Raw genomic sequence first — 17154 nt, 5'->3', positions numbered from 1 at the left:
TAAGGTACATTAAATTGGTCAGGGGCAGTAAGGGGAGGTAGGGACAGGGGAGGGGATCTAAATACCATCAAATTATATTGTATGAAAATCACAAAAGTTCAATGAAAAAGAAAGATATATATCATATTCTAAAACTGAAATAAAAGGAACAATTACCTGTTCTTGCAGAGGACCCAGGTTCAGTTCCCAGCATGCACATGGTGTCTAACAGCTGTCCAGAACTCCAATTTCAGGGGATCCTCTTCTGGCTTTCATTGGCATTGCATACATGTGATGCACTTACGTGCATGCAGGTAAAATACTCATACACCTAAAATAAAAATAAGCAAATCAAAAAAATTTAGACAGATATGAGGAAGGTCTACTGAAATGTGAACAGATATGACCTCAGGGTGTTAGGAGCATGTGGAATTGTCCCCTACTTTCCTTAAGTGTTGCTGTTGTAAATCCTGGGCCAGGCTCCCTGGGGCTGAACCTCAGCGCTGGCTTTTCTTGGCATATGTTGTTTACCCTCTCAGTGCCTCTGGCTTCGTCTTCCTAAGAAATGATGATGATCACACCCCACAAGTCAGGTCAGACCAATGGGCCCAAATGAAATCTTTTAAAATTGTAATGCACTCAGGTTGGTTCCCAGAACAAGTAAATTCCGTCCAAACTTTAGCTTAGTATTGTTATTACCAATAACCATACTAGAGGGAGCAAATCCCATTTTTATAATGAAGTCAAAAACAAAAAATGGAAGATATATAGGAGTGTGGACAAAAATTTAATAAAATGAAAATGAAAAAAGCTTTATGCTGTAGCTTAGATCTGGACTGTCCCTCAAAAACCTGTGTTAAAGGCTTGGCCCTCAGGGTGGTGCTATTGCCAGGCTGTGGAAACTTTAGGATCTGGGGACTATTTGGAGCTTTTTTGTACCATTGAGAATATGCCCTAGAAGGGAGCCGTGGACCCTGCTCTCTCCCTCTTTCATTGACTGGCTATGATGTGAAGACTTTTGCTCCACCACACTCTCCTGTCATGATATGCTGCTTACTACAGGCTTGTAGGTGAATTTGGATTGTCAACTTGATTGGATCTGTAATCTACTAAGGTGCCTCTGGGCAGATCTATAAGGGTATTTCTTGGAAGGATTAACTGAAGGGGAAAGACCCTCCTCCATAGTGGGCAGCAACTTCTGGTGGACCTGGAATTAGCCCAAATATAAAGAGGTCTGAGGGGAAAGAGCAGCTTTGGCCTGGCTGTCTTTTCTCCTTGCTGGTGAGTGCTTCTGTTCAGTTGCTGCTGCTGCCGCCACCTCCACTGACATCAGAACGCAGCACCTTCAGTCTTCCAACATCTCCTGAAGATCAGAAGTTCTCCCAGAATCTTCCAGGTCTTCAGTGCCAGACTGGGACTGCTGAGGCATTCAGATGCTGGGTAGCTGCTGGGTTCTCAGCCTCTCCAGCATGCAGAGTACCAAGCCTGTATTGAGCCACTCTAATAAGTCCTTCCTCTCCCTTTTTTTGAGTTAGAATCTCATCATGTAGCCCTGGCTGGCCTGGGATTCCTATGTAGACTAGTCTGGCCTCAAGCTCACAGAGATCCGCCTGTCTCTGTCTCCTGAGTGCTGGGATTAAAGGCGTGTGCCACTATTCCCAGCATATAAATCTCCCTTTTAATATATAATCACTCCATCTGTTCTGTTCATCTAAAGAGTCCTAATACAGCTGTTATTAAGTTATTTAGACGTATGTAGTTGGTTAAGAGAAAATCCCCTTCCTGCATAGGTAAATGTCTTTCTGTGATGAATGTTTACAGTTTTGTTTGCTCAGCATCTTTCTATCTTGTTCTGGGAGGAAGTGTCCCCCCCCTTTTATTGGGCTTCATCTTCCTTGTTAACTGTGCTTTGTACAAATGCTGGTTTAGTTGGTTGACAGAAGTGGAGGTTTGGCCCAAACTGAACCAATCAGAGTGCCTGGTTGGGGAATTCTAAACTTAGGACTAGATATTCATTCAGGGTCTCTCTCTCTGGTGGTAGGAATCATTACTTGAGAACACCCATAGCCACACAGAGTGGCTTCCTCTGGTTACAAAAGGTGTTGGGCACAGAGGGAATGAGAGTTTCAAGATATCTTGTGCTTCCTCATTCCTCTGTCCCTACCTTGTCTGAAATGTCATTGTTTAACTTTACAGCTATAGAAAACACTTTTCCAGTAAATCTCCCTTTTTGCCTCAGGTAATTTGTGTTGGTTGTCCTTAAGAACAAGAACGAATTCATTCTTATGGTTTTATTAGTAGCAACACATTAAAAAGCAGCCTAAAAGCACCAAGATGGCTAAATGATAGCATATCATGGGAAATGATGCAGTCATTAAAATAATATCTTTAGGGATGGGATGTTGGCTCAGTGGGTAAAGGACTTGCCAAACAAGCTTGATGACTTGATTTTAGATCCTCAGAACCCATGTAAAGTTGGAGGGACTGGAGAGATGGCTCAGCAGTTAAGAGCACTGACGCCATGGACAGCACCCATGTAGCAATTAACAACCATCCGTGACTCTAGTTCCAGGGGATCTGATGCCCTCTTCTGGCCTTCTTGGACACTGCACTCACATAAATACAAGCGAAACACTCATATATAAAATAAACATAAATCAACCAAAAAAGAAAGAAGAAAAAGACCCTGTCTCAAAAACAGTGGGAGACAAGGACCAATGCCTAAAACTGACCTCTGAACACCACTTGTGTGCCAGACACATGTGCACCTAATTCACACTCATACTCAGATGCACATACAGACACACAGAGAGATAAAAAACTATATATACCTTCAAAGAGTATTGGAGAAATAATTCAAGTATTAACTGAATAAAAGAGACTCCATGCCATGGAAATGGGGTTGGAGATTGAACACAGCACAGAAAGAACAAGCAAATGAGAGGCCTTGGTGTAGGGTGAACTTGATTTGCTGACACACTGGCAGTAGGCCCCTGTACTTACACCAAAGAAAGAACAATGTGGAACAAGGTGAACATGGACAAATAAGGGCAGGGGGCCATGATGAGGGGCTGGAGTTGTCCCTCTGAGACATGCAAAATTACTGACGGGCTTTGAAGAGTAAGCGCAGCAGGAATGCTTATGAGAGAACGCACTAGAACTGGGCAGGGGCAGAAGCCTGGGAAATGTCAGGAGCCCACAACTAGGAGAACAAAGATGGGACCGCATGCAGCATGAAAGGAGGCCCTTTAAAGGGCCTTAAATTTATTTATTTAGTGCATGGGGGCCACACATATGGAAGTCAGAGGATAACTTGCAAGAGTTGGCTCTCTCCTCCTATCATGTGGGTTCTGGGAATCCAACTCAGTTGTCAAGTTGTCAGCAAGCCCCTTTACTTACTGAGCCATCTCACCAGTCCACAAAGAGGGCTTTTGTCATTACACCAGGACCACATTTTCAAGTCAGGACTTCCCTGGTAAACCTAGACCTATGACCTCCCTGGCTACTCAGTAGTTCAGGCAAAAACCACATAACTAAAACTGAGATGACAGACTAGTAAAATGTCTGGGCAATGGATTCTACTGAGGGTCGAATCTCAGTCTATAACATCTTATTTTGATGTCTATTTTGCTTCTTTATTGTGTTTGATAGGCAGCTCTCTCTAGTGATTTTAATACCTCTTTACCAATGGTTCTCAAAGTTTGGCACATATCAGCATTATTTGCTGGCATTGTTAAAAAAGCAGATTCCTAGGCATTAATAACCGTTGGTGATTCAATAGGTCTAAGGCAGAGCCTGGAAATTTGCATTTCCAACAAGCTTCCATGTGATGCTGTTTAGGGGCCACATTGTGAGGACCATAACTTTACATTCTTAGGTTTTCTCTGTACTGGCTCAAGTATAGTCTCCAATATTCATGTTTGTGTGCCCTTTCTTGTTTTTGTTTTGCATCTGTAATAGATTTCTGTTGTACGACATTCATGTATTCATGACTTGGCTTATCCAATCAACACTCTGAGTGATCTAGGAAAGAAAGTCTATGATCCTTCTTTTCATCTGGTGCAATTGTTCTTAAATTACACTAGTATTAGTTTTATATTTTTGTTGTTTTATAAGTTGGTGACTTTAGAGTGTCTTACTTCAAAATATTACTAAACCCCTGTTATTAGCTATTTCTTTACTAGAATAAAATACCCAAGAAAGGGTGCTTTATAAAGAAAAGAGGTTCATTTAGCTCATAGCTATGAAGGATATAAGTCCAGACAATATGATGCAGGCTCTGCCAAGGATCTCATTGGCTGTGTCATACCACTGTAAAAGGGTATGTCTAGCTGTGTTTGGTCCCTGTTCCTCTTATAAAGCTATGAGAATTCAACCTAGGTACCACTCTTATGACCATGTATAAGCTCAATCATTTTCCAAAAGATCCACCTCTAAACATAGATCGCGTTTCCATCCTCTTAACATCATTACTTATTACTTTAGGGATGAATTTCAATTCTGGTATCCACGTTTATAGTTCTGTAGTTTTCTTCTGCCAGCTAATTGCTGCTAAGTTTACCTGTGTGTAGTAGCTGCTCACTGGGGATGCACTTCTTCAAGCACAGCCCTTAGAACTTTGGCCCACTCAGATAGCAGGAGTCTCCTCCTTCCCCCTAGCCTACAGGTGGGCACACAGCACCCCTGTAGTCCTGTGTTCCTGCCGGTCCCTATGGGCTGTCCTGTGATGGCTGCTAGAGCCCCGCCTGCAGTAAACCATGTGTCTGTAACTCTCTGGAAGCCCTCACTCTGTACATATCTCAAGGATCTTCCAGTCTCTGCTGCCCTGGAGTCCCCCCTGAACCCTTCCGTTCTGCCACACACTCATTCCAGTGAGTCCTGGGAGGACATGGATCCTGTGAACGGAGTTGCCAGGGAGACTGCAGCTTAGAAAAAGCAGCTACTTTTCTTAGTCTTTTTCTGTTTCTACTTTCAAAATCTTTCCCCCTTTTCACAGCTTCAGGCTAAGACATGAAACAGCTGTGCTTTATATTTGAAAATTGTAACTCAGATGTAAAACATGAGGATCCCAGCGGAAAGTCCCTTTCAGTACTAGTTTTTAGAGATATAAGCAAAGCTTATTCTTTTAATAAAACTTTGTATGTGTTTTAATTACACAAGTGATAGAGGAAGACACTGAATGACCTCTGACCCCCACATGCACAGGCACACACACAATACACTACACTACACAACACACACACACACACATCACTAGCACCATCACCAACAACAAAGTAATAATAAAGTGATCATGCTTTGATACCGCTTGTACTTTTATAATGTTAACATAGCTCTATATTTATTTTATAGGTTACAATCTTTTATTGAATTTTCTCACTGTGGTGGAGGGTCGAAGCTAAGTGCCTTTCCTAAGCAGGGAGAGTCCAGTCTCATTTGGGGCTGATAGACACATAGCTAATGCATATTCCTTTCCCTTATATCAGCTCTTGTCTCTGGTGAAGCAGGGCAGGGATGTGACTCTGTCTCCTGTCACCCTTTTGCTACCATGCACGGGTATTTTTGTCCCACCAGGGGCAATTTATGCTTCATTTATCCCTCTGTATTCATGACAGAATTTATGACAGATCTTGAAAGGAAAAATTAAGGTAGAGCCCTGACCCTGCCCCTCCATGGAGCTCTTTTCAGATAAAATATCTTTTGTTTTCATAATGTATTATCACAGAACTGTGCACACTCCTTAAGCAGATGTTCAGGAGAAGATAATGAATTCCATAGTTAAGAGCTGTAGAGAGCTGGACATGATGGTGCCGCAACCAAAACCCCAGTACTTGGGATGCTGAGGCAGAATGATTGCTGTGATTTTGAGATCAGCTACAACAGTGAATTCCAGGCCAACCAGGGCAAATAGCAAGACCCTGTCTCAAGGAGGCAGGCAGGCAGGCGGGTAGGCGGGCGGGCAGGCACACAAACACACAGGTGATGAAGACAAAATTAATGTGCAACAGGAAACACCCGCTGTGCTTCCTTGAATCCAGGGCAGCTCCCTCTGCTCCTCAGAGCTATGGTACCCCCTAGTGGCTCTGCAGAGACTTTTCCTCTTCCTTTCTGGCACTCAGATTATTCAGTGGGTGGGCTATTCCTCCTGCCAGCTGGTTGCTTAGGAGTTTGTTGCAGCAAGCACTGCGTCTCTTTGAAACCAGTGGGATTTGGGACTTTTTATTCCATCTTACACGGCTTTAAATGAAAACAGATCGCGAGGCATGTAACAGTTACCAACATCCTTCATTCCTGGTGGCTGGATGCCTGCTGCCTAAAGATGGTCTTTCCCATGTGTCAGGGAAGAAGTCAGAGTGAGGTGAGGTACACAGAGCTGCAGAGGAGGGCTTGTTCAGGGCATAGATCTCCACAGGGTTCCTGTGAATATACCTCTGTGCATGTGCTCCACAGTCAGGAAGCTGCAAGAGATCTAGGCAGCTCCTTAACCTCTTGAAGGAACTTGCATATGTCTTAGGGGATCCAGAAATGTGCCAATTGAATGGCAGACCAGCCCGTTGGGTGCTCGACCCTTTGTCTTTGTAATTTCAGGTGTCAGCACAACGTCTTGCACGTAGTATGAGCTTAACAAACACTGACTAATAAACTAATGAATAGGTGATTATGAATAGATGACACTCCACTAAATTCTAGTTCCATTGGGGAAATTTGTTATTTCCCTTGCTTAAACTTTCTCTAGAATCACTGCATAGTTGGGAAGAGTCCTGGAAGAGATAAACACTGTGTTGAATAACAAAGCATCCCTGTTTTTCATGTCTTCTTGGGTGGTGGAGGTGGGGGGAACAAACAGCATTCTGCAGGCATAGACCATGCCTGCTGATGACACTGTCTATTTCAGTTTCTAATGGCTGTCTGATGGTCTAGCTCATTCATTCTGGGGTCCCAACAATCTGAGTGGCATGTGGCACAACTGTGCTGTCCCTGAGGGGTGATGTCCAAGGAAAGATCTTGAGTGTGTCTGTAAGGGAGGATGTAAATAGGGAATTTAACAGAGACTGCACTGCCAACTTTAACATCATTAAGTTCTAAATTATCTGCTGTAAAACTCTAAGTTTTAAGACATTCATTTGCTCTATTGAGCCATTTGCCATAGCTTTGGTTTGAAAAGCAATAAAAGTTTAATCAGAGATTTTTGCATCAGGGCAACTAAACTTTTCCTGAGAAAAATGGGTCCACGCTTGGACTACAGCACCTTTCTCCTACTCTTTAACATCACTTTCTTCTTCTGTCCTGTCACAGAGATGACAGGTCAGTGGCAGGTTTGGCTTCTTCTGGACAAAGTACCCCAATCTTTCACCCCACTGCTGTCCTCAAGTCCCCCTGCTTTGCTCTGACGTGGTCTTGATTTTCTGCTCTGCCCTGGCTTCTGCCCTGCCAGTGTGGTGAGGATTGGGGGAGGGCAGAAAGAATGCCACTCTCTCCAGTAAACTCTGGCCCCAGGCCTCAAGAGCTCCCTGCACCTTCTGTTCTAGCTCCTTTATTATTATTGCTTTCTTCCTTCCCTGCCTCCCTCCCTCCCTCCCTCCCTTCCTTTATCTTTCCTCCTTTCTTTTTTTGAGACAAGGTTTCACTATGTAGCCCTAGCTGGCCTGAAACTTGCTATGTAGACCAGGCTGGCCAAAATCTTACAGAGATCTACCTGCCTCTGCCTCCCAAGTGCTGGGATTTAAAGCATATACTATCACTCCCGGCTTGGTTGTATTTCTCTATATTTGGATATCTTGGTTTGCCATTGTCTTGGAAAGTTGGGAAGCAATCTGAACCAGCTAGCAAAGTGAAACTATGTCCCAAGTTCTCACACCATGAAAGCTTTTGGGTAACCTGATATGGTTTTCTTCACAGGATGACTTTCTTCCCCATCTTCCCAGAAAGATGCTTCGTGGATGGCCATTTATCTTGGCTGCCTGTGGGTCTAAGCAATGGGGATTAGACATCAGTCCCAACAGAATTAATTACTATTTTGATATGGTTCATTAAGCCCTCAGTGTAAACAGAACAGTTACTGAACAGGCTTAAAAGCCAAAATTATATATCTGTAACTGTAATGAATATGTATGCAGCTTAGACCCTGCACTGATATATACATATATGTATATATATAGATATATGTGGAAGTATTTAGCTGATATGTATGATGTATATGTAGCTAGATATGAATAAAATGAAGAAGCTATAGACATGACTTGCTAACTTTGCAGGTGTATGTGTATGTGTGTGTGCATGCAGTGCTTGTGTATAGGTGTGCATGTCGGTGATCAGAGGTAAGGTAGGAACTTCAGAAGTTTTGCTTCTTTTGGTAAGTTAGGAAGGCAGGACAGAGGCTTGGGACTGAGGCTGAGAAAACTACCTCCCTGTCCTGCCACTGATGAGCCTCCGAATCCACTCGATTATATGCTTGATCCTCACAGGGCTTTTGGGAGAATTAAATGTACAGTGCACAGTGCAGTTCAATGAGTGTAAATTGAAAGGAGTATTAGTGGTTGCAGTAATTAACTGTGGAGGCACTTTAAGCATATTTGATTCATGTGGTTTGAAACAGGATGGCAAGGCCATTGTCCTGCTTCAGGACTAGGCCCGTTTGCACTGCCAGAAAGCACCTGACTAGTGTTCTACAATGAGTACCACCTACTGGAAGCCCAGGACACAGAACTTAAAAGATCAATTACAAATATGATCAAAGAATTAAAGGATTTTACAGAACACGCAAACTAACAACTCAAAGAACTCAAAGTGAACAACAATAAGCCCAAGAAAATGCAAATATATAGCTGAATGAAATGGCGAAGACAATTAAGAATTTGAAAAGTGAATTCACAAGAGGTAGAAATATCAAAGGAAACTCAAACTGAAATGAAAATGGAATTGAAAAACTCAGGAAGCCAATTGGAAAGGACAGGAGAAAGCCTCAGCAGATGAATGAATCAAATGGGAAATAGAACATCAAGACTGGAGGATAAAGTTGAAGAATTGGACCACCGAAAAAAATTAAAACACAGGAATGGAATATGCAGAAAATGTGGGACACCGTGAGAAAAAACCAAATCTATGCATTAGAGGAGTTAGAAGAAGAAGAATCCCAGGTCAATGGCACTGACCAGATCTTCAACAGGATTATAGAAGAAAACGTCCCTAAATTATGGAAAGACATACCCATACAGATACAAGAAGCACACAGAACACCAAGTAGACAGGCCTAGAACAGAAACTCCCCACAACATATTATAGTGGAAACACTAAATACAAACATAGAGAACAAAGAAAGGGCACTGAAAGCTGCAAGAGAAAAACAATGAATCACATATAAAGGAAAAACCATCAGAATTACAGCTGACTTTTCAATGCAAACTACAAAAGCCAGAAGAACCTGGAGCAAATTATCATGGGTGCCCACCCAGAATACTTTACCCAGCAAACCTATATAGTCAAAGGAGAAAGAAAAATCTTCTATGATAGGTTGAAAGAATTCAGGTCCACCAAATCATCCCTACAGAGAATTCTTGAAACAATACAAAGGACTGAAGAAAGCAATGACCATACCCAAGAGGCTACAGAAAGAAAAAAAAAATAAAGATATAATTACAGAAACACAAAATAGGACTAAGAATAGAAACACAATAATATGACAGTAATCAGTGCATATCTTTCAATAATAACTTTAAATATTAATGGCCTCAACTTCCTGGTTATATATATATACACACACACACACACACACACACACACACACACACACACAAAACAGACTAGTTGAATGGATTTAGAAACAAAGTCCATCTTTTTGTTGTCTATAAGAAACTCATTTTGGGGCTGGAGAGATGGCTCAGTGGTTAAGAGCACTGGGTGCTCTTGTAGAGGACTCGGGCTCAATTCCCAGCACCACATGGCAGCTAACAACCATCTATAACTCCAGTTCCAGGGAATCCTATGCCCTCTTCTGACCTCCACTGACATTTCATGACATGGGTGCACTTATATACATGCATGAAATACACTGATACACATAAAATACAAATAATAAATATTTTTTTAAAAAGGAATCTCATCTTACCTTCAAGGATAGGACCACCTTAGGGTGAAAGGATTGGAAACAATATTCCAAGCAAATGGTTCTAAGACACAAACAAGCATTGCTATTTTAATAGCTGACAAAACAGACTTCAAAATAAAATTAATCAGACAGATAAAGAAGGTCATTCTGATCAAGGGAAAAATTGACCAAGAAGACATTATAGTCATGAACATATATGCATCAAACTCTGGTGTACCCAATTTCATAAAAAGAGTACTACTAGACTTCAAGACACAGATGAATCCCAACTCAGTAATAATAGGTGACTTCAATACTCCGCTTTCTCCAACATACAGGTCATCTGGACAAAGAGTAAATAGAGAAACATCTGAATTAAATGATATCATAATCAAATGGACCTAACAAACATCTACAGGATGTTTCACCCAAACCTCAAAGAATACATATTCTACTTAGCCGCCCATAGAAGTTTCTCTAAAATAGACTACATTCTGGGGCACAAAATCAACCTCACAAATACAAAAAAAAAATGAAATAATTCCATGTACTCTATCATAAATCAACAGCAAAAGAAATGATAGTAACTACATGAACTCATGGAGATTAAACAACACACTCCTAATGATGAATAGATCAAAGAAGAAACTAAGAAATAGGAGTATTCCTGGAACTGAGTGAAAGTGAAAACATGCACAACAAAACCACTGGGATACTTTAAAAGCAGCCCTAGCAGGAAGTTTAGAGCTCTAAGCACCTACATTAAAAAATCAGAATGGTCACAAATCAGTGACTTAATGGCACAACTCAAGTCTGGAAAAACAAGAACAATCCAAACCCAAGCCCAGAAGGTGAAAAGAAACAACAAAAGTCAGAGCAGAAGCCAATGAAATGGTAACAGAGAAAACAACATAGACAATCAATGAATCAAAAATAAAAGATATACAGATCCTTAGTCGAACTAACCAAAAGAAGGAAAGAGTAAATCTAAATCAACAAAATCATCAACAGAGGGAAGCCATCACAACAGACAACAAAGAGATCCAGAACATCATAAGGGAACACTTAAGAAACTTAGATTCCAGCCGGGAATGGTGGCACACACCTTTAATCCCAGCACTGGGGAGGCAGAGGCAGGCAGATCTCTGTGAGTTCAAGGCCAGCCTGGTCTACATAGTGCGTTCCAGGACAGCTGGGGCTACAGGGAGACCCTGTCTCAAAAAGACCAACAAACAAACAAACAAACAAAAACCCAAAACAAAACTTAGATTCCAATAAATTAGAAAATCTAAAAGAAATGGACAACTTTATAAATTTATGAAACCACCAAAGTTAAGTCAAGAAGAGATCAGTATCTTAAACAGATCTATAAAAAATAAGAAAATTGAAACAGTAATATAATGCCTCCTGACTCAAAAAAAGCCCAGGTCCAGAAGGATTCACAGCAGCATTTTAGCAGAACTTCAAAGAAGATCTGCAACCAATACCGCTTAAATTATTTAAAAAGACCGAAACAGAGGGAGAACTCCCAGACTCTTTCTATGAAGTGAGTCTCGTTCTAATGCCAAAACCAAGTAAAGACACAACAAAAGAGAAAACCATAGGCTTATATCTCTACTGAACACAGATGCAAAAATTCTCAACAAAGTACTTGCAAATCACATACAGACACACATCAAAAAGATCATCCATCATGATCAAGTGAGCTTGATTTCAGAGATGTAGGGATGGTTCAATATATGTAAGTCAATAAATGTAATAAATTATTAAATAGACTTAAAAATCATATGATCATCTCAATAGTTGCAGAACAGGCCTTTGGCAAAACCCAAATGCATTCATGATAAAGACCTAGAAAGAATTAGACTGACGGGAACATATCATAACATAATTAAAATTATATACAATAAACCCACAGCCAACATCATTGTAGGTGGAGATGAACTCAAAGCATTCCCATTAAAATCAGGAAGCAGACAAGGTTGTCCACTATTCCCACTTCCTTTTTGATATGCTACTTAACAAACTAAGGTTGAATGTACTAAGGAGTTTTCTCTAAAGAGTCGAGTTTAACTCATACCACTTTTTTTTTTTTTTTTTTTTTTTTTGGTCTTTTTGAGACAGGGTTTTCCTGTAGCCCCAGCTGGCCTGGAGCTTACTATGTAGAGCAGGCTGGCCTTGAACTCACAGAGATCTGACTGCCTCTGCCTCCCGAGTGCTGGAACTAAAGGCGTGTACCACCATGCCCAGCCTTTCAACTCATACTGCCTTTAATGGAGAATTGAAAAATAGAAAAGCGCGTGCTAAAGAGCAGTCACCATGGGTTTTGTTGGGAGCTTCCGCAATGCATTTTTAGTTGAGCATTGGTGTGGGGAGTAAAAAAGGAATGTCCGTGGAAGAACCCATTTTTGTGTCAAAAAAATGTATTGGTTTTCATCCAAAGCATTTGAAAGCAGGCAGGGGCTTTTTGAATTCTAAGCATAAGGCCAAGCAGTTTGGTGGAGTAAAAAATGACAGACTTTTGTTTTCACAAAGATAACCAAATCGCTTCCTTCTGGGAAAACAGACTTGATCAGATATGTCTAAGTTTGTTTTCCTTTTTAACTGCTTGTTAGTGTTCATCACAAGCTAGATACCATAATTCACAAAATCTCTAGTGATATTTCAATCATACAGCACTATCCATGAAGATTTTCTACAGTTGAACAAATACAAGGGAGAGTGTCTGTTTACATCCAGGAGGGTGCAGAGTCTGCCACATATAAGTTGATTCATAACCACAACCGAAGTATTCATCATAAGTATTTGAAACTAAAAAAGTAGGAAAGCAATGGCAATGAGTTAAATAACACTTTGCATTCTGGGCTGTAGATTATCGTGTCACCCATTTAAAACGAATTCGAGGGGCTGGAGAGATGGCTCAGTCAGTAAAGTGCTTGCTGGGCAAGCATAAGGACCTGAATTCGGGAACCTTAGCACCTGTGTTAAAAGACTGGCAGTTGGTAGCATGCTCCTGTGATCTCAGCATGATCCTGGTTTGCTGGCTAGCCAGTCTAGCCAGTCAGTGTGCCCTAGGTTTAGTGAGACTACATCTCAGAAAAATTAGATGGAGACTGATTGAGGAAGATATATGGCTTCAACCACTGGTCTTCACACATGTGCACACCACAAACAACGTGCATTCCCCTGCCCCATGACAACTATTGTCAACGTTATACAAACTAGAGACACCTGGAAAGACGAAACCTCAGTTAAGGAATTTCCTCCATCAGTCTGGCCTGTGGGCTTGTCTGTGAGACATTTTCTTAATTTTTAACTGATGTAGGAGGGTCCAGCCCATCGTGTGTGGTACTGTCACTAGGCAGGTGGCCCTGGACTATATAAGAAAAATAGCTGATCAAGCCAGAGGAAGCAAGCCAGTAAGTAGCATTCCTCCATGGTCTTGCTTAAGTTCTTGCCTCTGGATCCTGCCTTCGCTTTCCTGGATGATGGACTGTGAGTTGTAAGCCAAATAAACCCCTTTCTCCCCCAAGTTTGTTTTGGTTATGGTTTTTAGCATAGCAACAAAAAGCAAACTAGAACATCCATGTACATGTACATACACACTCACGTCTGGTATCTTTATATTGAATATGGATATAAAGGAAATGTTTGGATATTATATTTAATGTTTATATATTAGCTGCAAAACCAGCTAACAACATATGAAATATGAAACAAGTCTTCTCCTGGCTCCTGATATATTACAGCAATAGCTCAAAGAAATACAAGACAATGCCGTTAGCAGGAATCTGTCTGATATTTACTGGTGGAGTGGCTGTGTGCATGAATCTACACACATGTATTATACTAACACTTAACATAAAAGAGTAAAGATGACACTGTTAAGGAGAACCTGCAACTTTGATTGTGCAACATTTACTCCTCAGCAATAGCTCTGCCAGTTGCTGTTGGTTTACCTGCTTTCTACTCTGTGTGCTCAGGGGATGCTATCCTGCTTTCAGAGATGAGGCCTGGGAGGCTCACGTTGGGTAGCACAGCCTCTTCTTTAGGCCCCATGAGTTAGTACAAGAACGAGCACAGCACCTAATTTGGACACATAAGAAGCAAGCAGATATCTGAGAGTCCTTTCCATCTACTTCCCTTCTTCTCAAAGTGTTTTTAGAATAAATCCTCTTTTTGTGGTATAAAGACACAAACACCTAGAAAGTCTGTATCAGGGAGGAGAGAGTTGAGAGAATTGTAGAAAATAGAGCCAGGGACTTGTTTATATTGTGAAAGCTTTGGGACCAAAGCATTCCCCAAACCAGAAATATTCTTGGACTATAAATTTGCTGGAACAGACACATTCGCATATAAGCTTCAGTTCTTTCAGACTGGGGTTTTGCTGCCTGCAGCACAAAGATTCGTAGTGTGCTGCAGGCTAAAATGTTCAGCGAGGGAACTGCAAAATAGTTAGCTCCAATAGCCAATTGCTGTACATATATAGTTTCATAAATGATAGAATTAATAATACTTCTAGTTACTTTCTGTTGTGGTAAAAACACTGACCAAACCAACTTGGTGAGGAAAGGGTTTAATTTAGCTTACACTTCACAGTCCATCATTGAGGGAAGTCAAGGTAGGAACTCAGGGCAGGAACCTAGAGCACAGACCATGGAGGAATGCTGCTTACTGACTGCTCAGCCTGCTTTCTTATACAACATAGGACCCAGAGGTATTACTACCTACAATGAGCTGGACTCTCCTACATCACTGGACATCAAGAAAATGTCCCATAGACATGGCCATAGGCCAATCCAATGGAAGAAATTTCTCAGTTGAGGTCCCCTCTACCCAGGTGTGTCAAGTTGACAACTCAAGCTGTTCAGCACAGTACTTCAGTGTCATGTTATAACATTCTACTTATTCCCCAGCTCTGTTCCCCAGTCAGGGCCATATCAGGAAGGAAGACTATGGAAATAAGCACTGGAACACTATGATTTCACATTCTGAGGAAGATTCTAGTGGCTTGTTTCTGGAAAAAGCAAATTGTCTCTTTCAGGTTGTCACTTCTGATAGACTAATACAGTTCAGAAAAGGAGCCAGACTAAGACAAATACAGAAGTCCATCCTGGGCTTAGCAGGGGGTTGGGAGGGAGGGGTAAAGACAAAGCTTCTAGGCCTTCGGGCTAAGACCAAGTCAGAGAGGGTTAAGCTGTTACTATAAAAGCCTATGGGTACCCAAGGCGATCAGTGATGGCTGTCACACTATACTTGTGCTACACAAATTACTTTTGTGTTAATTTTTAAGTTATAATACAGTGACGGATTTCAGTGGGACATCTTCACGCATGTGCGTCATCATACTTTGTTCTCATTTGTCCCTCCCTCTCTCCTTCATGCCCGTAGTTTCTCAGGCTGGTTCTCTTGTTCCTAATTATACGTGACATGAATTCTGTTGCCCTTTCTTCCCTAACCTCAAGATGTCTACCTTCACTCTCACAACAATCTTACTCATTTCACGGCCTTTCCCTGCATACATGTTATTTTAAATATTTTAAAAATATTTTAATTTTGTGTGTGTGAATGTTTTGCCTGCATGTGCATAAGCGCATCATATGTGTGCAATATCCACAGAGGTCAAGAAGAGTGTATCGGATCCCCTGGAACTGGAGTTACAGATGGTTGTTAGCTGCCATGTGGGTGCTAGGACTCAAACCTGGGTCCTCTGGAAGAACAGCAAGTGTTCTTAATCGTTGAGTTATCTCTCCAGCCCTGTAATTTAAAATCTTGGTTCCGCATGTGCGAGAATACATGAAGCATTCGTTCTTCAAGTCTGGCTTATTTCACTTAGCATGATTTCCCGTTGCATCCATTTTCCTACAGCCCAACGCCAAGTGAGCACAAAAGCCTAAGCTGTAAGCGCACTGGTAGTGGCAGCACCTCTCAGGAGATCAGCAGATCACCTCTTGTGATGATGGCCTATGATCAGAGCTGCACATCACCCATACACACCCCTCCATCATAAGCAAAGCTGCCAGAGATATTTTTGCAAAGCATTTGGATTTGGCTTGGTGAAGCTGCAAAATCATGCAGTGGTGTGAAATCTTAACATCTTGTTCATCTAAGACGGACACTGCCCTAGTTAGTGGGACATTGGAGATCAAATATAAATGGTGTTAGCATGGTCTGGATTTTATAGAAAAATGGAGCACTGATAAGACTCTGGGAACAGAAATGCAATTGAAGACCAGGGTTGCCAAGAGTTGAAACTGCCATTTGATACTTCATTAGGAAAGTGGTAAAATCAAGCCTCCTTACAGGGGGAGTTTATAAACCTTGGTTGTGATATTAGCTTTGCTCTTGCTGGACAATGCACAGTTCAGCTGTCTGTGGTTATAGGCGTTGGCTTGCTGGGTGCTAGATGGCCGGTGACAGTGTCAGTTCAAAGTGGACAAGAAACACATTTGCAGTGGGCTATAGGACTGGGGACTTTCAGCTACACTTGAATGTCAATGATGAGACAGTGTTTGGAGGACCAGTTTATCAGCAGCATATGTAGACCTTTGCACTTCAGTAAACCTTGCTTGACATCAGTACTCAACTATACACATTTTGGTGTCATAGCTAAGTGCTATTTGGATCCCATACTTCCATTTCTGCAAAGGTCAACAGCTCTAGCTTAATTGAGCAGGCTACACTCAGTCTGAGGCCTTCTGTGAAACTTACAGTGCTCTGGAACACAGGAAGAGCGTTAATGCTGGAGGCTACGCACTTGGGCTTGCCTGAAGTTGGAGGTTTGTCCAGCTGAAGGAAACCTCTGGGAATAGATATTAGAAGACCTGGCCTTAGTTTATTGCCACATGGCCAGCACTCACCCGGCCACCAAGAAGGTGACCAAAACAAAGGAAGAAAACAAGACCTGTATTTTAAGTATTTGGACAGTTACTTGTTAGTTGGTTTCTAGCTTTACTAGCCATTTAGATACCAATGGTGCCATCATCTACACATTAAGTGTATTTGATTGTTAAATATGCTATCCACCAATAGTGAAATAGACTTTTATGAAAACTATGCAATTGTGTGCATGTTTGTTTTTATGTTCCTTT

General features: G+C 41.5%; 1 pseudogene; it reads left to right on the top strand.

Annotated features, from left to right (window-relative positions):
* The first annotated feature begins 16135 nt into the window (after positions 1 to 16135).
* Positions 16136 to 16834, top strand: LOC115068812 (annotated as a pseudogene).
* Positions 16835 to 17154: the final 320 nt, after the last annotated feature.

Source organism: Nannospalax galili, unplaced genomic scaffold (genome assembly GCF_000622305.1).
Source record: "Nannospalax galili isolate Female #2095 unplaced genomic scaffold, S.galili_v1.0 scaffold629, whole genome shotgun sequence".
Taxonomy (NCBI): Eukaryota; Metazoa; Chordata; class Mammalia; order Rodentia; family Spalacidae; genus Nannospalax; species Nannospalax galili.
Note: the sequence above shows the minus strand (reverse complement) of the source record. Positions and strands in the feature narration are given on the sequence as shown.